Raw genomic sequence first — 24,631 nt, forward strand, 5'->3', positions numbered from 1 at the left:
TAACAACATTAAGAAAAGCAAAGTTGCTACTCACCATATAGCAGAGATGCTGAATCGCAGATAGATACAACAAAAAGGCTCATAGGCCTTCATCAAAAATTGATGACAGACACACACACACACACACACACACACACACACACACACACACTTGCAAATGCAACTCGCACACGCATGACTGCAGTCTCAGGCAACTGAGGCCAATGTATATGTTAGGTGCTCAAATATTTCAAAACCTGAAAGAAGTTTTTTCTCACTTGCATTCTTTATTCAAATCATTATTTACAATGTGCTGGTTCCATTGGTGCATCCAGTTAAAACGTATGAATCACTGAACTTTTCAGTAAAGTATGACTTTGCAGTTTTTTCTGAACTAATATGTGTTTATGGGCATAGTGACATCATGCATCAGAAAGAATTGCATTCCAACTTCTCAGTAACATATTTATATTTCTGTGAAACTCATTAACTTACAAGATAATTGTCATTAAAGTTTATGATCAAGTACATAGTTCAATACAGATTGTGCCTCTGTGCTTGTTACTTTCTAACCTTTGTCATTATACTTTTGTTGGCTTAGATTTTATACACAAGTTGACATACCTTACTATGTGTTTAAACCATTAATTAAGATTTCTGCATAAATTACCATAATTTTAAGGTGTATGGAGATCTCAAAGCCTGTCAGAGAGCATCAAATAAGTGAAACATCCTAATTTGAATACTAAACAAACTAACAAGCTATTGTAATGAAACTAGGCGTTTTTAGAGTGAGAAAAATCAGGGATTCAAAAGAATTACACTGAAGTTTGGAAATAACCATCATTTAAAATTGGAACTTTCTACAACATAAAAAGTTAAAATACAAATAAATTTTGAAGATAAATTTTGCGGGAAAAGTAAAATGTTTTTTGAACAGTGAAGAATGGGCACCTTACAATGAAATATATCAGCTTCAAAATAAACAACTACATCTTTGCTGAAAATTTCACCTCCATATGATATACATGTACAGTGTATTAGTAATATATCTGTGAAGAACATGGTTCCATATGAACAGATGATGTTACCGTTACCAGTAATTGTCAACCCCCTGCCTCTTGAACCATGGACCTTGTCATTGGTGGGATGGCTTGCATGGCTCAATGATACAGGTAGCTGTACCGTAGGTGCATAGTTCCAGAAGAGGGACAGGAGCAGCAGTCTGGATGATTGACTGACATGGCCTTGCAACACAACCAAAGCAGCCTTGCTGTGCTGGTACTGCGAATGGCTGAAGCAAGGGGAAACTACTGCCATAATTTTTCCCGAGGACATGCAGCTTTACTTTATGGTAAAATGATGATGACATCATCTTGGGTAAAATATTTCGGAGGTAAAATAGCCTTCATTCAGATATCCTGTTGGGGACTACTCAGGAGAATGTTGTCATCAGGAAAAACAAAACTGGTGTTCTAAATATTAGAGCATGAAATTTTAGACCACTTAATTGGGCAGATAGATAGGAAAATTTAAAAAGGAAACTGGATATGTTGAAGTTAGATGTAGTAGGAATCAGTGAAGTTTGGTGGCTGCAGGAACAGAACTTCTGGTCAGCTGAATTAAGGGTTACAAATGCAAAATTAAATATGGGTAATGCAGGAGTAGGTTTAATAATGAATAAGAAAATAGGACTATGGGTAAGCTACTATTAGCAGCATAGTGAATACATTATTGTAGCCAATATAGACAAGAAGCCCACACCCAACACAGTAGTAGTAGTTTATATGTAAACTAACTCTACAGATGATGAGGACATTGAAGAAATGTATGATGAGATAAAAGAAATTATTCAGATGGCTACGGGAGATGAAAATTTAATTGTGGTGGGGGACTGGAGAAGGAAGGGAAGGAAAAGGAAGGGAAGGAAAAGGAAGGGAAGGAAAAATTGTAGATGAATATGGGCTAGGTGAAAAGAATGAAAGCGGAAGCTTTTGGTATAATTTTGTACAGAGCATAATTTAATCATCAGATTGATTATATAATTGTAAGGCAGGGATTTTGGAACCAAATTTTAAATTCTGAGACATTTTCAGGGGCAGTCATGGCCTCAGACCACAATTAATTGGTTATGAACTGTAGATTAGAACTAAAGAAATTGCAAGAAAGTATGAAATTAAGGGGATGGTACCTGGATAAGTTGAAAGAACCAGAGTTTGTCACAAGTTTCAGAGAGTGCATTGGGGAATGATTGACCTGAACAGGAGAAAGGAATACAGTAGAAGACAAATGCGTAGCTTTAAGAGATAAAATAGTGAAGGCAGCAAGGATCTAATAAGTAAAAAGACAATCCCTAGTAGAAATCCTTGGATAACACAGGAGATAAATTAGAGGCCTCTAGAGAAAGAGAAGCAGTTGAAAAATATCAAGAGTGCAGATAGAAAACCAGTCCTAAGCTAAAAAGGGAAAGCTGAAAGGTGGAAGGAGTATACAGAAGGTCTATACAAGGAAGGTGATCTCGCAGGCAATACAGGTGACAGTACAGTGGGTAGTGGTGGTGGTGGTGGTGGTGGTGGTGGGAGGGGGGGTGGGATTCCTGTGGTATTTGGTGTTATAGCTGCACCATTTTTAGACTGAAGCCAACTGACAGGTTTCCCTGCTTAAAGGCAGTCTCTCTAACACAGAAACCACCTTCAAAGAAGGGCAGGTATCAAAGTAGTGAAGGAATTAGCAGATTTAATCGAAATATGAGGTATCAGAGATAAAGTTAGTAAACTGCTTGTAGATGTTCATTCTGTCATTATTGGTATATCAGAGCACCACTTCAATAATGTGGAAATTCAGATGCTTTCTTTACCAGGATACACACTAGCTGGCTGTTTTTCAAGGAATTCTTTGCAGAACGGGGGAGTGGCAAAAAAACAGTGTTCCATTTGAGTCCATAGATCTATCAAAGCACTGCAGTGAACAGGTATTCAAATGTTGTGCAGGGGCAGTTGAATTTAATGAAGCTAAACTCCTTATGGTTGTTTTTTATATGTCCCCTAATTCTGATTTTAGAGCATTTCTGCTCAAGCTACAGAGGGTTCTTGGTTCACTTTATGGAAAGTACCAAAAATTAATTGAATGTGGTGACTTCAATATTAATTTTGTACATGACTGTGCAAGAAAAAGGACATGGGAAAATCTCCTAAATTCATATGACCTGATGCAAACTGTATTTTTTCCAACCATGGTGTAGCACCAAGTGGACTCACGCATTTGAAGATATCTACAATACTGTAGTGCCTTTGTTATTCCGATGATGATGCACTACAGTGACCACAGCCATTATGAAACACTTCAGATGAATTCGCAATTGCGAATAATGACTACCATCAGCTGTAGAATGGAATGGCGAAAATGAAAATTTGTGCTGGACTGGGACTTGAACGCAGATTTCCCGCTTATTGTAAGTGGTCACCTTACCTTACCATTTGGCTATCCATGCATGACTCATGGCCAGACCCAAACTTCCATATGTTGTCAACCATTCATCTACAATCTGTACTTGCACATCCATTTAGGTCTACCGAAAAAATTTCTCACATTTTGTACATTCCACACTCTGATTGTACATTCTCTAAGTACAGTAATGAAATAATGTGCCTTGAACTTGTTAGAACATTGAGGATGGGGGTTTTGGAAAAAATAATTTCTAAATAACCAAAAAGTTTCGGATTCTTTCATTTTTATGGACAAATATTTTGACAGTTTAATAATTTCATGCATTAAAGTCATAGCTGACAGTTAACATTCCTTCCAGTTTATCATTTCTCAAGACACTTAACATCCTGTGACTGATCGTATTTTCAAAATATCATTTTGAAATTCACAAAAACTTACAAATTTTCATAGTTTATTTTTCCAAAAAAAGAGGCTCAGAAGTGTGTGTGTATTAATCATGTCTCATAGCACGGGAAACAAAGTCTTTATTGGAAATAAATTCAGATCTCTATCACTTTCAATTTTGTTATTAAAACTTTTCATTTTTCCCTTTTGTTACAACCTTTCTCAAATACTTTCATTTAGAGAGATCTGTAACATTTTAACAAATCATCATAAAATCAAAATATTGTAGTTCTGGAGAGGTATGATGTAGAACTTCAACATATTTTTTTTCAACTAACTTTGAAATAGTGATGTGACACATTCACTCTTGACCTGCATGATTTGAGATGAAATCTCCCTGTTGACAGCTGCCAACCTCTCCATACCAAGCAATTCCTTCTATACAGCCTAACCACCAGTGCTCATCATCTCTGTAGCGTTGCGCAGTCCCTCTCAAAAAATATGAAGTGTCTCACTGAGGCCTTCAGAGACCCTCCCAACTTTGCGCAGAAACAGATCTCCTGTGCCTTGTCTCTTCAGTCTCATCCCATGTCTCACTTACCCTCTGTCTGGCCACAGAGGAGCACTTTCTTTGTGACTCAGTAGCACTGAATCACATTCTTCACCCCAGTTTGATTACCTCTCATCGGACCCTGAAATGAGGAACATCCTACCCACTATGTTTCCCATCTGCCCCACAGTAGCACTCCACTGCCCACCAAACCGTACATTAAGATCGTTGTCCTCCCAACTCCACCCCTGTTCCCAACCCTTATCTCATAGCTCACACCTCTGCAATAGATCTAGATGCAAGACCTATTTCATACATCCCCACAACACCTACTTCATTGTGGTCACAGATATTGTGTCTCATCAAAGGCTAGGCTATCTGTAAAAGCAGTTAAGTGATCTACAGACTAAACTGCAACCACTATGCTGTTTTCTGTGTGGGTAGGATGACCAACAAGCTGTGTGTTTGAATGAATGGTCACTGACAAACTGTGGCCAAGAGACAGCTGGCCCGTCATGCTGCCCTGTACAGTGTGCTTCAGTTCTATGGCTACTTCAAAGTGTGCATTAGCTTCATGCCAACACCAGCTTTTCTGCATTGCACAGATGGGAAATATCCCTCGTAGTATACCCCATGTTCCCGTAAGCTCCTTGGTTTCAGCATTGCCTAGTCCCTGTCCTTCACCAGCTACCACTTCCCAGGTCGCACTCCAGCACCACACAGCCTTCTATTCCACCAACACACCAACTAGTCTTTTTCTCTTTCTCTACTTCTCTCATTTTCTGATTCCTTCCCTTCCCCCAAACCTTCTGGCTGCAGCTGACAGCCCTATGCTGTCCCAACCACTTCCCAGCATCCCTCTCCCCCCAAGCTGCCTCTTACTCCCACCACCCATGCCCATATGTTGCTACCATCAGTCGCAGTTGTTCTCCACAGACTGGCCACAGTGGCCAGAGACTGTGGTCATTTGTGTATGAGTTGCGCTTGTCTATTTTCTACTTTTGAAGAAAGCCTTTTTGGGCGAAAGCTTAAATGTAGTGGAGTCCTTTCATCGTGCCCTTCTATGACTCATTGTCTCCTCTATATGACTATATGATAAGTAGCAATCTGTCTTTTTCATAATGTTGTTGTTATCCCATCCTGCACTTTCTGTTATTTAATCTTGGATGTAAGAAATTTAACAGATAATAAAATTAACTTCCAACCCAAATTGCAATTATATCTGCTTACCAACACTCTGTACTCCATTGAATAATTTTGAATTTGTAATAAAATAACGTGTTTGCGTATCTTTGTCTGTACTTAATTTGTGATTTTCAGGAGATCAAGCATGCAAGAGAGAGGATCCACAGCTATAAAATGTTTGATATTGAACCAATGGAAGGTCGAATGAAGCCTCTTGAAGGAAGAATTTTTACATTCAGGTTAGCAGCCACACTATTCTTTAGTAAAATGACAAAATATAAATGAGTAATTAATTTCTTATGACACATTACTTATTGTTTTACAGTTTCAAGCCGATTCTTGTTACCCATACAGATGACCAATGTAGTGACCATCTTGTGTATCTAAGCATTGAAAGAATCCAGTTTAGTGATTGCAAAGGTATATATTACACTTGTGAACAGAAACTGTACTTTTTCTGTTCTGTATGACCAAAACCTAATTCTCCTCACAAATAATTTCAGGGAGGGTCTCTGCAAGTCCTGTTGAATGGCAGAAGGAATTAACAGCTACTTCCTGTGAGGTGGATGTATGTAAAATTCCTGGAAATATAGCTAAACCATGTAAGTTTTATAGATTATTTTTCATCAGGTTAGTCTTAATCTTCACAAATAAGACAGTCACACAATATTAAATATCTTCCAATCAAGTGATGAATAACAGAGAAATATTAAATTTTGGCTTGATAAATTGGGCATGAAATGTTGGTGTATTCCAATCAAGTGATGAATAACAGAGAAATTTTAATCTCTCAGTATTTTCACACATTACATTATAATTACTGCTGTAAATACCATAGGCAAATAATTTCAAGATGAGAGTTGAAGTCTCTTTCTTCATAAGAAAGCCAATTAATAAATCACCCACTTTCTGTGAAGGTTCAGGAGTACAGAGGCAGTTCCTTATCATGGGTATGGCATATAGTCTTTTATTCATCAAAAATGTTTTAAAAAATATTGTGTGATATTGAAATATCAATTTGTAATAAAAACAATGAAATTAGTAGAGACAAGCACACTCTAATAGTGAAGGCATTGAACTGTGGCAACCACAGGAACAAGAAGCAGAATTTTGCAACTCTACATTCACCTTCTGTTCTTCTTCATTCAAGACAGGTAGGTCCACTTGTTTTCGTTGTTTATTAGTCCAGTAAACTCTATTAACATTTAGAAGGAAGTATAATGTGTAATATTGTGAAGTAATTACATGTAGTAGGATCATAACATCTGTTTTGTATCAGATCTGTCATGTGAATACATATATGTAGGCTACATGCAGATAGCTGCATTTATATTTTTGCTTCCACTATTTTAAAATGCATGAAATCAGTTGAACAAATATTTACTTTGACTATATTGTCATAAGAATAAAGGGGGATTGTTTGTGGTAAGACTGGCTGAAAGTGTTGTGTTAACATGAAGTGGCCTCCTTGCAATTATCCCTGGAGTGAAAACTATGTTGGTTTTGATACTTCTGCAGAAAGGCCATAAAATTGCCACTTTTTTGCAAGCTCTAGCACTGATACTGCTCATCGGAATTTCAAATCTGAGTAATTCATTTTGTATGACATTTGGTCTACTTTAATTCTGTACAGTATTGTACTTAAATTTTTTGAGATGTAGGTGGAAAACTGAAAAAGTGCAAAAAATGGGAGTGTTTTTTGGTGGTTTTTATTGTAAAGCTGACCTCAAGGCAGCAAACATGAAATTCGGGCTCAGGACTCCAATAAATATATAGAACTTATGAAATTAATGTTGGGTCTCCATCCAGAACATAACATCATCTTGACACAATATTTCGGCAGTCCACCTGGCCACCATCTTCAGGTGAACAAGCCATCCCACTAACTCACCGGAACAAGTTCATACAATGAGGTCATATGATGCTTTAGTCACTTGAAGATGGCGGCCAGATAGACCGCCCAGAAAATTGTGTGAAGATGACATCATATTCCAGCTAGAGACTGGACATGAATATCATTGATTACTACACTGGGGAAGTTTACAGATCCACAATGTATAGAACTCTTGAGAAAAAACCTCCACAATTTTGCTACAGGAAAACCAGTATTTGACTGGGCTGGGAGAGCTGGCTTCTGTCACGGCCACAGGAATTCTGGGAACAGTGAATCCTTTGACTTGTAAAATGGTGGGATAGATGTGCACAGGCTTCTGCTGATTACTCTTGAATAAAGACTTCAGTTATATCCACAGTGTTGTTTTGTACTTTTTCTTTTGGACACTTCTCATAATATGTTTAGAACATTATCAAAATAAATTTATTAATTTAAGTGTTAGAAGTATGGGACATGATTTCTAAGTTTGAATTTGTTTAGATCACACTCACTGCAATATACATTTTTCACAAACAAGTTTATCTCTGCTGACATGTTGTGCCTTTTGGCTGCAGTGCTGCTAACATCCTACTACAGTTTACAGTGGAACACTGATACCTAGGGTTGACATTTCCAACCTCTTTGTTATGATATCTGGCTTCTTGTATCAATCATTATATTACTTCTCAAAACATAAATAGGTTAACTGATAACTGAAATATGAAAGAACAATAATTGCCGACCCCCTTCCTCCCCCACCCTCCCGCCCCTCACATAGAGGAATCATTCAGCAACACACAGGGACATTGAAAGTAGACTATTTAGCATCATACGGTACTTGACAGAGTTCTCTTTTTCACATGAAGAAACACACACACACACACATACACACACACACACATATTCATTGAGGCGCAGCTCACAAACATGGAGCCACTGTTGTGTCTGGGCACTGAGGTCTGAGTGAGGGTGAGCAGCAATCTGACCTGGGGTGGGTAGTGGTGATACAGAAGTGGTGTAGGATGGGGAGGCTGAGGGATAGCAGGGTAGCAATGGGGGAAGATCGTGTAGTGCTGCCTCTGGGAAGGTGCTGTGATGTGATGAGGACAGGATGGTGAGCTGCACCTAGCAGTTTATAATAGCCAACACTATTTTCAATGTGCCTTCTGCTGCTCAGTCCCCCTCTCTGTGGTGAGTAAAAGACTATCCTGTATCATACCATTGTTATTCCAGCCAAGACTTGCCATTGTTTGATGTTATCTCACAATTAGCTGATTACCTGGCATTGCCTGTGTACATATTTATTCAAATCTTTTAGTCCATCTCCTCCTTCCCCCTCTCTCTGTCAACATCCTCTGTCCATCTTGTCCATCTCCTTCTGCTCCTCTCTCTCTCTCTCTCTCTCTCTCTCTCTCTCTCTCTAAATTCCCCTCCCCCCCTCCACCTCTCCATCTCTTCCTACCCCTTCTCTCTATCTATCACCTCATCTGTCAATCTCCTCCTCCCTCTCTTTCCATCTGCTCCTGCCCTTCCATCTCTCAAACTCCTCCTCCACCCAACTTCTGTGCATCTCTTCCTCTTAACTTCCTTTGTCTATCACCTCAACCCCATATCTCTCCACCTCCACACCTCATATATCTCTGTTCACCTCCTCCTCACCTTCTCTCTGTCCATTTCTCCTCCCCCTCTCTCTGTCCATCTTCTCCTCCCCCCTATCTGTGCCCATCTTCTCTTTCTCCCTCTCTGTCTCACCATCTCTTCCTCCACCACCCTTTGCTGTCCATCAGCCTCATCTCTATAGAATGTTGGTGGTTCTTACCCCCACAGTATTTCTTTTCACATAGTCCCCAGAATCAGTCTTTTCTTCTCATCCCCTTCAGTAAGTCTTCCATCACCCTGATTTTTGCATGACTTTTCCAAACTATATCCCTTTTCCTAACACTCTCCAGTCCTTTTCCTTCACCCATTTTCCTTCCCTTCGACCCTTCTGCCAGAAGAAGGAGACTCTTGCTCCAAAAGCTTGCCAAGTAAAATGTGTGTGTGTGTGTGTGTGTGTGTGTGTGTGTGTGTGTGTGTTCTCTTACCACCACTTGGTGAGTAGATTCTTTTTATATATCCAGTTACATTATATTTCCAGGTAGTAGGTATGTTCATACATACATTTTTGTAATATATATAGATTAAGTAAATAATCACATTTATGCATCTTCTTGTAATTTCAGTCTTGTGTTATTGCAGTGGCATTACTTTATTATGTGAATCTCTCTGTCCTGATACTGACTGTTATGTAGATGTATGCAGTAATGAAAGTTTGCACTAACTACTTGAATGCACATAATGTAAATATACTCATTTTTTGCTGATAATATATAATGAGTAAGGACGCATTGCCATTTTTGTGTTTATTATTGCCATGGTTTATTAAACTCAGTCTGTATTGTGAAAGACACAATTTACACTTCTAGCACTTTATCAGTGGTAACTCTGGTCTATAGGCTCAGGTATTAGAAATAATATTAACATATTTGTTTCCATTTTTCTAGCTACTATAGCTGTTGCTCCTACAGTGAGTGATTTAGATGTCCAGTATATGGAATCAGAGCAAAAAATCAGAGTGTACCTTTATGGCAAAGCTCTGGTACCTTCAGTGAAATTGAGACCTACAGAAGTGATAATAGAATCAATACCTATTGGAAGCACTGCAGAACGTGAAGTGTGCCTAACAAATACAGAGGAATTACCAATACATGTTTCTTTTAGAAAGGCTACTAATATTTATGTTACCCCATCACATGTTTTCTTGAAGCCTACAAGATCAGTGGAAGTCTTACTCACAGTCAAACCTACTGCTACAGGTATCTTAATCTTTGCATACTGATATATGATATGCTAATAAAGTCATGTTATTTTGTCTTGTTTGATATTCTCTCTTTTCCTATATGAACAGGATATTCTGAGACTGATTGTAAAATACTGTCAAGAATGTAACTCTTCAGTCTTTCCCGGCGATCTAATGACATCTTGGGTTGCCGGGTGCTCTGCCGGATATCAGCGTTGTACTTGCACGATATTTCAGTCACGTAGTTCGTGGCCTTCATCAGGTGCGGTCTGAGACTGCTCCTCGAGTGGACCTGGTCCAGTATTTATGCCTATGGCCTTCCCCCTCCACCAACGGCTGCAGCCGAGGATCAGTCTCCACTCGAGGAGCAGTCTCAGGTCGCAACTGGTGAAGGCCACGAGCTACGTGACCGAAATATCATGCAAGTATGTCGCTGATATCCGGCAGAACACCCGACAACCCAAGATGTCACTGTCAAGAATGTTATGCAGGAAACTCTAAATGCGGGTTATTTTCATAAAAAAGATACAAGAATATTTATTAATTCCATTTTTGTATTGAAAAATACTCTTCCATGAACAAAAAAATTAGGAGGAATGGGGATCTGCGTATGTAAAAAGCAGGCAAGTTTTGTTCTTATACTGTATTTAGTTTGTAATGTGTAATCACTCCAAAACTGTTTTTGGGTAACTATGGCATGGGGATTCTAACAGATATGTGTAAGAGTTCAAAAATTTATATTGAAAATACAGAAAATGTGAACTGAAAAATCCAAAATCATGGAGAAAAAATAAGGGAAAATGAGTTTATAATTTCAAAAGCACACGCAATTGGGGATTGCATGATATGAATGCTGATATGATATTAATCTGGGCAAATATTTCTGAAATGACATTTGGATAATAATGCAACAGTATACACTGCTGAGGGAAAAAAGCATCCTTTTCGACTTACATGAGATAATTACATAAAAAAAAAAAAATGAAATAAATAAATAAAATAAAATAAAATAAAACTGATCAATAGAACAAGTGTAGTCTCCATGGGTGGCAGTGCAGGTGATGACTCTGGCATCAAGGTGATCATAGAGATGGTGAAACTGTCCTGGGATATAATAACAATAATAATAACGAGTGTATGGCATTGGTGGCCGGGAGACACCTTGTGGGGCGGTTCGGCCGCCGTTCCACAAGTTCTTTAATGCCACTACAGCGACTTGCGAGTGAATGAGGATGAAATGATGATGAAAGACACACAACACCCGGTTTTCTCAAGGCAGAGAAAATCCCTGACCTTGCCGGGAATCAAACCTGGGACCCCGTGCGCGGGAAGCGAGAATGCTACCGCAAGACCACAAGCTGCAGACATCCTGGGATATGTTATTCTATGACTGCTCAACCTGTTCACGTAGTTCTCTGACCCAGAAAAACTTGGAAAGACAATGGCATTACTCTCAAGTGAAATGAGTGATGAGAAATTAAAGATTTGTCATGAAGATGTCACAAGGACATTTAAAGAACCTGTAGAAACACTTTCTAGTGAGAGAAAATTGAGAAATAGGCAGCAAATTAAGAAAGCAAATTATATTATTAAACTGATGCCACCTGAAGTAGATGAGCCTAAGAACTATACAGAGGGTATTAAATCAATGGATCATGAGCATTGGAGGACAGCAATGTAGGAATAAGTGGCTTCATTGGAGAAAAATGCTGCATTCATTTTGGAACCTTTCCTCCCGATGGTAAGCCTGTTACAGATGTTGAGCTTACAGAACTAAGCACAAAGATAATGGTTAAATTGATTACTTTCCATTTTTAACCAGACATAACATCTGAGAAAGGAATATAATAATAATAATATATCATAACAGTTAAATATACAATAGTATCAAGATATACTACATCTTATGTATCCATGTAAAAAGTCTTTGTTGGTACATTACTGTCACAAACATATAGGTATAATTCATATGGCAGGTTTTTGTTTTATGTAGCATATCTCTTTTGTGTCACTGCTTAGAAACTCATCAAGTGAGTAATATGTCATACATTTGAACCACACTTCTATTGCTTGCTTAAAGTTACTCATCGGTAGTTCGCTCACAGCCTTTGAGAGTTTGTTATAAAATTTCAAGCTAAGGTTTTTATGGCTCTTTTGTGTTAATGTCAGCCTTGTGTATGGTAGGTCTACGTTAATATTATTTTGAGCATTATGAACATGCAGTTAAATGATAATGGCGTCCTCTTGGGTAAAATATTCCGGAGGTAAAATAGTCCCAAATTCAGATCTCCAGGCAGGGAGTACTCAAGAGGACATCATTATCAGGAGAAAGAAAACTGGCGTTCTATGGATCGGAGCTTGGAATGTCAGATCCCTTAATCGTGCAGGTAGGTTAGAAATTTTAAAAAGGGAAATGGATAGGTTAAAGCTAGATATTGCGGAAATTAGTGAAGTTCGGTGGAAGGAGGAACAAGACTTCTGGTCAGGTGACTACAGGGTTATAAACACAAAATCAAATAGGGGTAATGCAGGAGTAGGTATAATAATGAATAAAAAAATAGGAGTGCGGGTAAGCTACTACCAACAGCATAGTGAATGCATTATTGTGGCCAAGATAGAAACAAAGCCCATGCCTACTACAGTAGTACAAGTTTATATGCCAACTAGCTCTGCAGATGATGAAGAAATTGATGAAATGTATGATGAGATAAAAGAAATTATTCAGGTAGTGAAGGGAGACGAAAATTTAATAGTCATGGGTGGCTGGAATTCGAGAGTAGGAAAAGGGAGAGAAGGAAACATAGTGGGTGAATATGGATTGGGGGAGAGAAATGAAAGAGGAAGCCGTCTGGTAGAATTTTGCTCAGATCATAACTTAATCATAGCTAACACTTGGTTCAAGAATCATAAAAGAAGGTTGTATACATGGAAGAAACCTGGAGATACTAGAAGGTATCAGATAGATTATATAATGGTAAGACAGAGATTTAGGAACCAGATTTTAAATTGTAAGACATTTCCAGGGGCAGATGTGGAGTCTGACCAAAATCTATTGGTTACGAACTGTAGATTAAAACTGAAGAAGCTGCAAAAAGGTGGGAATTTAAGGAGATGGGACCTGGATAAACTGACTAAACCAGAGGTTGTACAGAGTCTCAGGGAGAGCATGAGGGAACAATTGACAGGAATGGGGGAAAGAAATACAGTAGAAGAAGAATGGGTAGCTTTGAGGGAAGAAGTAGTGACGGCAGCAGAGGATCAAGTAGGTAAAAAGATGAGGGCTAGTAGAAATCCTTGGGTAACAGAAGAAATATTGAATTTAATTGATGAAAGGAGAAAATACAAAAATGCAGCAAATGAAGCAGGCAGAAAAGAATACAAACGTCTCAAAAATGAGATTGACAGGAAGTGCAAAATAAAATGGCTAAGTAGGTATGGCTAGAGGACAAATGTGAGGATGTAGAGGCTTATCTCACTAGGGGTAAGATAGATACTGCCTACAGGAAAATTAAAGAGACCTTTGGAGAATAGAGAACCACTTGCATGAATATCAAGAGCTCAGATGGAAACCCAGTGCTAAGCAAAGAAGGGAAAGCAGAAAGGTGGAAGGAGTATATAGAGGGTCTATACAAGGGCGATGTACTTGAGGACAATATTATGGAAATGGAAGAGGATGTAGATGAAGATGAAATGGGAGATACAATACTGCGTGAAGAGTTTGACAGAGCACTGAAAGACCTGAGTCGAAACAAGGCCCCGGCGGTAGACAACATTCCATTAGAACTACTGACGGCCTTGGGAGAGCCAGTCCTGACAAAACTCTACCATCTGGAGAGCAAGATGTATGAGACAGGTGAAATACCCTCAGACTTCAAGAAGAATATAATAATTCCAATCCCAAAGAAAGCAGGTGTTGACAGATGTGAAAATTACCGAATTCTTTATGGACGATTGGAAAAACTGGTAGAAGACGACCTTGGGGGAGAGTAGTTTGGATTCTGTAGAAATGTTCAAACATGCGAGGCAATACTGACCCTATGCCTCATCTTAGAAGATAGTTTAAGAAAAGGCAAACCTACATTTCTAGCAAATCGGAGAAACCTTTGACAATGTTGACTGGAATATTCTCTTTCAAATTCTGAAGGTGGCAGGGGTAACATACAGGGAACAACAGGCTATTTACAATTTGTACAGAAACCAGATGGCAGTTATAAAACTTAAGGGGCATGAAAGGGAAGCAGTGGTTGGGAAGGGAGTGTGACAGGGTTATAGCCTATCTCCTATGTTATTCACTTTACATATTGAGCAAGCAGTAAAGGAAACAAAAGAAAAACTGGAGTAGGTATTAAAATCCATGGAGAAGAACAAAAACTTTGAGGTTTACCAATGACATTGTAATTGTGTCAGAGACAGTAAAGGACCTGGAAGAGCAGTTGAACAGAATGGTCAGTGTCTTCAGAGGAGGACATAAGAAGAATATCAACAAAAGCAAAATGAGGATAATGGGCTGTAGTCTAATTAAATCGGATGATGCTGAGGGAATGAGATCAGGAAATGAGACACTTAAAGTAGTGGATGAATTTTGCTATTTGGGGAGCAAAATAACTGATGATGGTCAAAGTGGAGATGATATAAAATGTAACCTGGCAATGGCAAGAAAAGTGTTTTTGTAGAAGAGAAATTTATAAACGTCGAATATAGATTTAAGTGGCATGAAGTCTTTTCTGAAGTATTTGTATGGAGTGTAGCCATCTGTGGATGATAAATAGTGTAGACAAGAAGAGAATAGAAGCTTTAAAAACGTGGTGATACAGAAGAATGCTGAAGATCAGATGTGTAGATCATGTAACTAATGAGGAGGTACTGAACAGAATTGGGGAGGAGAGGAATTTGTGGCACAACTTGATTAGATGAAGGGATTGGTTGGTAGGACATGTTCTTGAAGTATCAAGGGATCACCAGGTTGGTATGTGAGGTCAGTGTGGGGGGTAAAAATCATAGAGGGCGACCGACAGATAAATACACTAAGCAGATTTATGAGGATGTTGGGTGCAGTAGTTAGTTGGAGATGAAGAAGCTTGCACAGGATAGAGTAGCATGGAGAACTGCATCAGACCAGTCTGTGTACTGAAGACCTCAACAAGAACAGCATGCTGTATATTTTTTGATGTAGTAAGACACAGAGTGAATCGCCAAAACTTGTACTGCAAATATTTCGAAAGTGAAAGATGCTGTTAATGGGCAGTTTTCACAGAAAGGATTGGTAGTCAGGGGTTTATATTTTTAGTCAATAAAGAAATTGAAATAACGCTTAGGAAGTGTATTTGAAATGGAATTATACCTGTTGACTTTAACAGGCTAAAAGTAGGGTAAATTAGAATGTCGATGGTGTTTGTTACCTGATTCTAGTGCAAGTCATTTATGAAATATTGTATTTTTGAAAATTCCCACACAGACATGTGTACAGTAACTGTGGTAGCACACACTAAAGACCAACCCAAGTACATACACTAGTTATGTGGATTCTGAGCGGTAATGAGACAATTGACCATCACAGGTTGTGTTCAAAATGACCACTGGTAGCAGCAACAGATGCTTCCATCTGGTATGAAATGACTGTAGCACAGCACATTTCAGCAGAAATGTCTGAGCAGGCTGCAATGAGACATTGTTGGATATCCTCAGATGTAGTTGATATGTCATTGTAGACATTGTCTTTCAGCATTCGTCTCAGAAAAAATTCTACAGGTTTCAAATCCAGGGAATGGGCAGCCAAGGTATAGGTCCTCTGTGTTGAATAAAATGATTTGGAAAAAAATCATAAAGACATGCTGTGGTACTTCATGCTGTTCAGTCATCATGTTGGTATCACAGGTTCCTCCTAGTCTGCAGAGGTAAGTCTTCTAGAATCTGTGGAAGATAGTCTGTTAGGATGCTGTGACACTTGTACCCATTCAGTGTTCTGTCTATGGAAAGTGGACCTCTGAGATGATGGTTCACTATTCTGCACCACACATTTACACTGCATGGATGCTGAAATTCCATCTGATGATGCCAGTAGGGATTGTCAACAGACCAATAGTACATGTTTTGGTGGTGTAACTGGTCATGATTGATAAATGTGGCTTCATCATGAAACAAGATATGGAATACATTTGGAGTATCCTGTTTTATCGCTACATACAGAATTTAACACAATTATAATAATAATTTCTGACTAGCTCTTGATGGAGAGAGATTGTTATGAAACAAGCTGGAATAGTTTTAATTCCCCCCTTGTTTTGCCATCTGCCTCCTTAAATTCATTTTTTTGTTTAATTAGCATACTTGAATTTAATCTGCATTTTCATAAAAGAGAAAGATTGGTCCTCAGTTTTAAAGAATATAACACCAGATCTAATTTTTTGCTTAGGTTTACATATGTAATTGATTATCTAGTTTATTTTAACTATTACTAGCTAGTATCTTTTGTTACAGGGTAAAAATCAGTAATTGTTTCATAACTTAAATTCTATTGTTGATGTATGAACAAATATAAATTCTGTATTAATTATAAACATTTGGAGGGACAACTAATTGTGTTCTTGAAGTATCTATTTGGCTCTATTTGAAAATTTGTTGGCAAAGCCAGCCCTTAGTTAACTCCAAAGTAATTAACAGTTTTATCAAAAGTATTGTTTGTGTAACTATATACATTAATTTCATGATTTAACAAATAATTTGGCCTAACTATTGTAGTAGGAGAAACTGATAAAAAGAACCAATCTTTCAATGTGGTCAATTAATTTAATGAGTTAAATTTTAATTGTAATTTCTGTAAATTAAACTTTAAACAGTGTATAGTTTTAGCACCTATTATTGTGATGATATATAAGGGCCCGAACTTTGTTCACAAGACAGTCAGACTGCAGCTGAGTTTTAGACGAGGAACCTGCGTTTCTTAGAACAACAACAATGTATCAACTTAACAGTGAAATGAGTGTTACACCAATATGTCATGTGTTAAAGCAATGACAGTGACTGTTCAATTTATTTGAAGGACTGTGAACTGTGTGGTTATGTTTTCACTGCTCATAGATGTTAAACAGAAAACTATTGTAGCAGTATGTGGAGGTTCACCTGCAAACTATTAATGAGGCTTATTGAAAGTTTAAACAATAGTGCATTGGGCATACACATATAACTATGTATTATTAGGGGTTGTGAGAAGACAAATTAAAGTATTGTAAAACGCAACTGTGCATCAGTGAGTTACGTTATATACTGTAGTCAGTGTCCAAATTACAAACACCAATTTTCAGCAAGTGTAGTGATGCAGTATGTCCACACTGAGGACAACAAATGAAGAAATAAAAAGCAGATGAAACAGCTACAAGATGTGATGGGGATGGAACCTACTTTCTTGGAGAATGTGCAGGACACTTGCCTGACTTCTGTTATGTAGTATAGATGTTAGACTACAACTTTTATGTAACCAGTTGAAGAGGTTGATAAAAAATTGCCGAGGTGGTTGATGTATGTTGGGGTATTTTTCCGCATACACTGTACTAGAATGAACTGCATTCTTCCTTCACACTCCATACACCATGAGCATGTCATCTTTTTTTGCATTGGTAAATCCCATCGCCCACTCATGACCCCTGCTTGGGCCATCACACAATATCTGAATAGCAAGTCACAGTGCATTCAAGGAGCACACAAGCACATTGTAAGAAAACATAACACTGTCATACATAGCAACTACACAGGTTCCATGGTACAAACAAGTGTTGGTGTGGAAACTTTACAAAATATATCTTGTAAATGACTTGCATGAGAATCCTGCAACAAACACTAATGACATTCTCACTTACAGTACTTCTACTTTGTTAAGTTCAGTAGGGATTGCTACATTTGAAATGTGTTCATTTGTACAGAGAATACACTTTCTAGGTATTACAGTAGGCCGTCCACTGGCTAACAGGATGAACCCCTGACTATAATCCATTCTTTAAAAACAGCATGTCAATAAAACTTTCCATTTCCACAGTACCTGCAGTGCAAGTTTTAGATAATTCACCCTGTATGTATAATATATAAATATGGAACATTGTCACCAAAGACCTCACGCAGTACTTGACCAATTTCCTTCAAATTTTTACATGTCTCTTTTATAAATGTTTCGACATATATAGACAATGTATTTTAATATGTGTAATAATGAAATGTGTATAAAAACATATAATAGTAAAATTTGTTAGCAAACAAAAAAGTTGTATTTATTGCTTATCAGCTTCTGATCAGGATACTACTGTTGTTGTTGTGGTCTTTAGTCCACAGACTGGTTTGACGCATCTCTCCCTGTTACTCTATCCTGTGCAAGGCTCTTCATCTCCGAATAACTACTGCAACCTACATCTCTCTAAATCTGCTTACCATATTAATCTCTTAAGTCTACACCTACGATTATTATCCACTGCCCCCCTCCCCTCCCCCTCCCCAGCCCTACCCATAACTCCCATGCTTCCCTCCAGTACTATATTGGTAATCTCTTGATGCCTCAGAATGTATTTAATTGTTTATTTGTCCAGCTGATCATTTTAGTACATTGTTTATACAGGTGATACATGACAGTGGTAAATTAATTTTCAATGCAGTAGTCATTTTGACTACATTTTTGACATAATCAGAATGCATAATTATATAGGTTGGTGTACTGTGTTGCTTCTGCATGTGATAATAGCAGTTATTAAGTGAGATGACGTGATAAGCACAATGTAAACCATATTATGAATTCACAATTAGTAAAATTTGGTAAATGAGGTTTACTTACTACGATGTTCCATAAATTCAGACAACGAATAGAAGCAGTGGTCAAGCAAGAACTGTTTTAACTTTATTCTAAATGAATATTATGTTGGTATGCTTTTTAGGTAAGAAGGCAAATGGTTATATAACATCCCTCCAGTATGATACACTCCTCTTTTGCATTAGTCTGTGTTTACTGTGTTCATGTGTAGGCCCATCTTCTTCCACGTTTCTTGTGTGTTTATATTATACCTGTGTCTAAAGAGATTTTCCTTTTGTAAGATGCTCCCTTTCATGAAAATTAGTATTTCATATATATACAAAAAAGACAGCGTAAATACTCTGAGAGTTTTAGAAATGGGTCTACAGGAATCCTCTCATTTAGCTGTTTTTTTTAATACCCTGATAATCTTTTTCTGTATTTTAAATCTTTTTGCAGAATTTGTGGAATTCCCCAAAATATCATTCTGTACATAATTAGCGACTGTACACTACAATGGTACATTGTCAGCACTAATGGGCAGCTTGTATTCTAAGTGAGGATCCTAACAGCATATGCTAGTGAACCCAGTCTCTTATTTAAATTGTGTAGATGCACGTCCCACTTCAGATCTGCCTGAACATTAATGTCTAGAAATTTTGTATGACTAACTTTTGACACATTTTTTCCTTTGATAGTGAGAACAGGGTTTGCAGGATGGAGGTTTTGTGTGGTGTGGAAGTTAACTGCCACAGTTTTTTCAGAAATTGTGATGAGCCTGCTGGTGCTGAACCAGTGTATTAACATATGCATAACCGATATTGCAGCCTCCTACAGATTTTCCTCATTCTGTGATTAAATTACAATATTACTGACATCTGCAAAGAGTACAGTGGTTCCATCATGTATTTAACTAGGCAAATCATGTATATACAGCAGAAATAGGACAGGTCCCAGAACTGATCCTTGTGGGACTCCAGACTTCATTTTCTCCTCATCACTGTAAAAACTAAGAGTTTTTTGTGTTTCACTGTCTTTGTGTGTTATTTCCGTAATCTGCTGATGATTACTGCGGTAGGACTGGAGCCACCTTTCAGACTGGCCTCTAATCCCATAATCACTTAATTTTTGCAAGAGAATGGCATGATCAACAATACTGAAGGCTTTACTTAGAACCAGGAATATTGCAGATACATGTTGCTTGTCATCTACTGCTTTTAATACTTCATTTAAGAAGGCAAAATTTGCTGCCTGAGTTGACTTTCCAGCTCTGAACCCGTGCTGGGAGTCACTTAACAGCCTCTCTTCATTTATGAAAACTTAAGGGACATTTTTTCCATAATTTTACTGAAGCCTGACAATACTGAAAGTGGCATATAATTAGCAGGTATCCATTTTTGAACACTTCTTATGCAAAGGTGTTACTGTTGCAGTTTGTAGATTATTTGGAAACACACCCTCTCAAAAGGTGAATTTACTATGTCTGTTAGTGGTTCCACAATAAATGTAGTGCTAGCTTTGACAATAGCATCTGGTATCTCATCAACACCCACTGAATATGTATTAGGTAATTTTTTTAGGATTCTTGACAGTTCCTCAGGAGTTGCTGGATACATGAATCATGTGTTTGGATGAATTTTGTGATCTGAGTTACTGGCTGTCTGTTTGTCAAGAAGTATATTTATTAACTGCTGTGCTATATTAGAGAAATAATTGTTGAAAGCACTAGACAGATGTTTGGGGTCAATTAGTTTATTTTTATTCACAATCAGCTCTATATTACTGTGATTAACTGGCCCGGTGCCCATTTCTTCCCATGTAATTTGCCAGGTTGCTTTAGTTTTATTCTTGGAATTACACAATATTTTGTCATTTTCACCCATCTCTCCATTGCTGACTGCTTGTTGCTGCATTTAACCTAGGGGGTGTGTTGTTGTGACTTTCTTTGAGCTTATTTTTTGTTGTATACTGGTCCATAACTGTTTTCTCACGGGTGACAGTTTCACTCGGAGAATGGCGCCTTTTATCTGATTGTCTGTTTGTGTATGTTTTTTCCCTGTACTGGTACTTAGTTTTCCAGGTGTGTCCTACCAACCGATACCTTCTTTTAGTTAGGTTGTACCACAAATTTCTCCTTTCTCTGATTCTATTCAGTCCTTTTCATTAGTTACGTGATCTACCCATCTGATGTTCAGCATTCTTCTGTAGCACCACATTTCAAAAGCTTCTGTTCTGTTCTTGTCTAAACTGCTTATTGTTCATGTTTCACTTCCATACATGGCTACACTTCATAAAAATACTTTCAGGAAGGATTTCCTGACATTTAAATTTATACTCCATGGTAACAAATTCCTCTTCTTCAGAAAAGCTTTTCTTGCCATTGTCATTTTATATCCACATTACTTCAATCATCTGTTATTTTGATTCCAAAATAGCAAAAATCCCCTCAGCATTATCTGATTTAATTCAACTACACTCCTTTGTCCTTGTTTTGCTTTTGTTTTTATTTATTTATTTATTCATCCGTGGAACAATAAATATTGTATGGATGTCATCAGTTTACAACACATGAGCACACATTTACAATGAAACAGGTTTCTCATATTTTGTGTAGTTTTATAACTAGTCATACACACATTTACAATTACATAATATATTGGTGATGATGTCATATGTTGCTAATAATCTACATCTATGTTAATTATTATTTTACAGTATAACAACTTTTACTTACTAAAAAGGTTTTAAGCTTTTCTCTGAAAGTGAGGGGCTCATTTATTTCTTTAATTTCTTGTGGTAATTTGTTATACAGTTTTATCCCATTATAAAATATACTTTTTGCGTCTTTGCCTTGTTCTTTCTATCTAGATGGAGCTCTTGTTTCATGGTCATGTATTAGGCTGTTTGTGTTGTACATGTTGAGATTTTTCTTAATGAACATTATGTTCTGAAAGATATACTCACAAGAAACAGTCTAAATAATTCTAGACAGTGGGGCCTGTTGTTGCTGTTTGTTATTATCCTTATGGCTCTTTTTTGTACTTTGAACACAGTTTGTATGTTACTGGCACTTGCTCCCCAAAACATGATCCCATAGCTGAGGACTGAGTGTAGATATCCGTAATATGTTATTTTAAGACAGGTATTATTGCATATCGGTGCAAGGATTCTAAGAGCATAGCATGCTGTGGATAACTTCTTTGCCAAAATGTTGACCTGGTTTGTCCATTTCAATTGGCTGTCTAGATTCATCCCTAAGAATTTGTTAGTTGTTACACATTATAATTCATTATTTTTAACTTTTATTCTAGTGGTATTGTGTTTTTTGTTCAATTGGAAGTTAATATAGTTAGTTTTCTTTACATTTAGTGTAACTTTATTTTTTAATGACCAGTTGTGGACATCATTGAGAGCCACGTTTGCTCTTTCTGACAGTTGTGTTGGATTTTCACCTGTTATTACTATGTTGCTGTCATCAGCAAAAAGTATTTTTCCTCCATGTCTGATACTTTGTGGGAAGTTGTTAACGTATATATAAAAAAAATATTGGGCGTAATACACTTCCCTGTGGGATGCCTATATTCACATTTTCTGGGTCAGACAGGTGTTTTATAAGGGAGTTGCTTGAAACTTGTGATATCTCAACTCGTTGAACTCTGTTTTCCAAGTATGAGTTGAACCACTTCTTTGTCACACCTCTTATTCCTATTTGCCCTAATTTATGAAGTAAGATTTTGTGGTCAACTGTATCAAAGGCCTTGAACAAGTCTAAAAAGATACCACTTACATTTTCACCTTTGTCCAGTGCTTCTAAAATTACTTTAATGAACTGTGCTATAGCAGAATGAGATTTTCACTCTCCAGCGGAGTGTGCGCTGATATGAAACTTCCTGGCAGATTAAAACTGTGTGCCCGACCGAGACTCGAACTCGGGACCTTTGCCTTTCGCGGGCAAGTGCTCTACCAACTGAGCTACCGAAGCACGACTCATGCCCGGTACTCACAGCTTTACTCCTGCCAGTACCTCGTCTCCTACCTTCCAAACTTTACAGAAGCTCTCCCGCGAACCTTGCAGAACTAGCACTCCCGAAAGAAAGGATATTGCGGAGACATGGCTTAGCCACAGCCTGGGGGATGTTTCCAGAATGAGATTTTCACTCTGCAGCGGAGTGTGCGCTGATATTAAACTTCCTGGCAGATTAAAACTGTGTGCCCGACCGAGACTCGAACTCGGGACCTTTGCCTTTCGCGGGCAAGTGCTCTACCAACTGAGCTACTGAAGCACGACTCACGCCCGGTACTCACAGCTTTACTCCTGCCAGTACCTCGTCTCCTACCTTCCAAACTTTACAGAAGCTCTCCTGCGAACCTTGCAGAACTAGCACTCCCGAAAGAAAGGATATTGCGGAGACATGGCTTAGCCACAGCCTGGGGGATGTTTCCAGAATGAGATTTTCACTCTGCAGCGGAGTGTGCGCTGATATGAAACTTCCTGGCAGATTAAAACTGTGTGCCCGACCGAGACTCGAACTCGGGACCTTTGCCTTTCGCGGGCAAGTGCTCTACCAACTGAGCTACCGAAGCACGACTCACGCCCGGTACTCACAGCTTTACTCCTGCCAGTACCTCGTCTCCTACCTTCCAAACTTTACAGAAGCTCTCCTGTGAACCTTGCAGAACTAGCACTCCCGAAAGAAAGGATATTGCGGAGACATGGCTTAGCCACAGCCTGGGGGATGTTTCCAGAATGAGATTTTCACTCTGCAGCGGAGTGTGCGCTGATATGAAACTTCCTGGCAGATTAAAACTGTGTGCCCGACCGAGACTCGAACTCGGGACCTTTGCCTTTCGAGGGCAAGTGCTCTACCAACTGAGCTACCGAAGCACGACTCATGCCCGGTACTCACAGCTTTACTCCTGCCAGTACCTCGTCTCCTACCTTCCAAACTTTACAGAAGCTCTCCTGCGAACCTTGCAGAACTAGCACTCCCGAAAGAAAGGATATTGCGGAGACATGGCTTAGCCACAGCCTGGGGGATGTTTCCAGAATGAGATTTTCACTCTGCAGCGGAGTGTGCGCTGATATGAAACTTCCTGGCAGATTAAAACTGTGTGCCCGACCGAGACTCGAACTCGGGACCTTTGCCTTTCGCGGGCAAGTGCTCTACCAACTGAGCTACCGAAGCACGACTCACGCCCGGTACTCACAGCTTTACTCCTGCCAGTACCTCGTCTCCTACCTTCCAAACTTTACAGAAGCTCTCCTGCGAACCTTGCAGAACTAGCGCTCCCGAAAGAAAGGATATTGCGGAGACATGGCTTAGCCACAGCCTGGGGGATGTTTCCAGAATGAGATTTTCACTCTGCAGCGGAGTGTGCGCTGATATGAAACTTCCTGGCAGATTAAAACTGTGTGCCCGACCGAGACTCGAACTCGGGACCTTTGCCTTTCGCGGGCAAGTGCTCTACCAACTGAGCTACCGAAGCACGACTCACGCCCGGTACTCACAGCTTTACTCCTGCCAGTACCTCGTCTTCTACCTTCCAAACTTTACAGAAGCTCTCCTGCGAACCTTGCAGAACTAGCACTCCCAAAAGAAAGGATAT

At 38.6% G+C, this 24,631-nt stretch overlaps 1 non-coding gene across 1 annotated transcript; it reads right to left on the minus strand.

Moving 5' to 3' along the window:
- Nucleotides 1–23,835: 23,835 nt before the first annotated feature.
- Trnas-cga lies at nucleotides 23,836–23,910 on the minus strand. The gene has a single exon. It is a non-coding gene; the product is annotated as a tRNA-Ser (tRNA).
- Nucleotides 23,911–24,631: the final 721 nt, after the last annotated feature.

The sequence above is a fragment of the Schistocerca americana genome, chromosome 4 (genome assembly GCF_021461395.2).
Source record: "Schistocerca americana isolate TAMUIC-IGC-003095 chromosome 4, iqSchAmer2.1, whole genome shotgun sequence".
NCBI classification, from domain to species: Eukaryota; Metazoa; Arthropoda; class Insecta; order Orthoptera; family Acrididae; genus Schistocerca; species Schistocerca americana.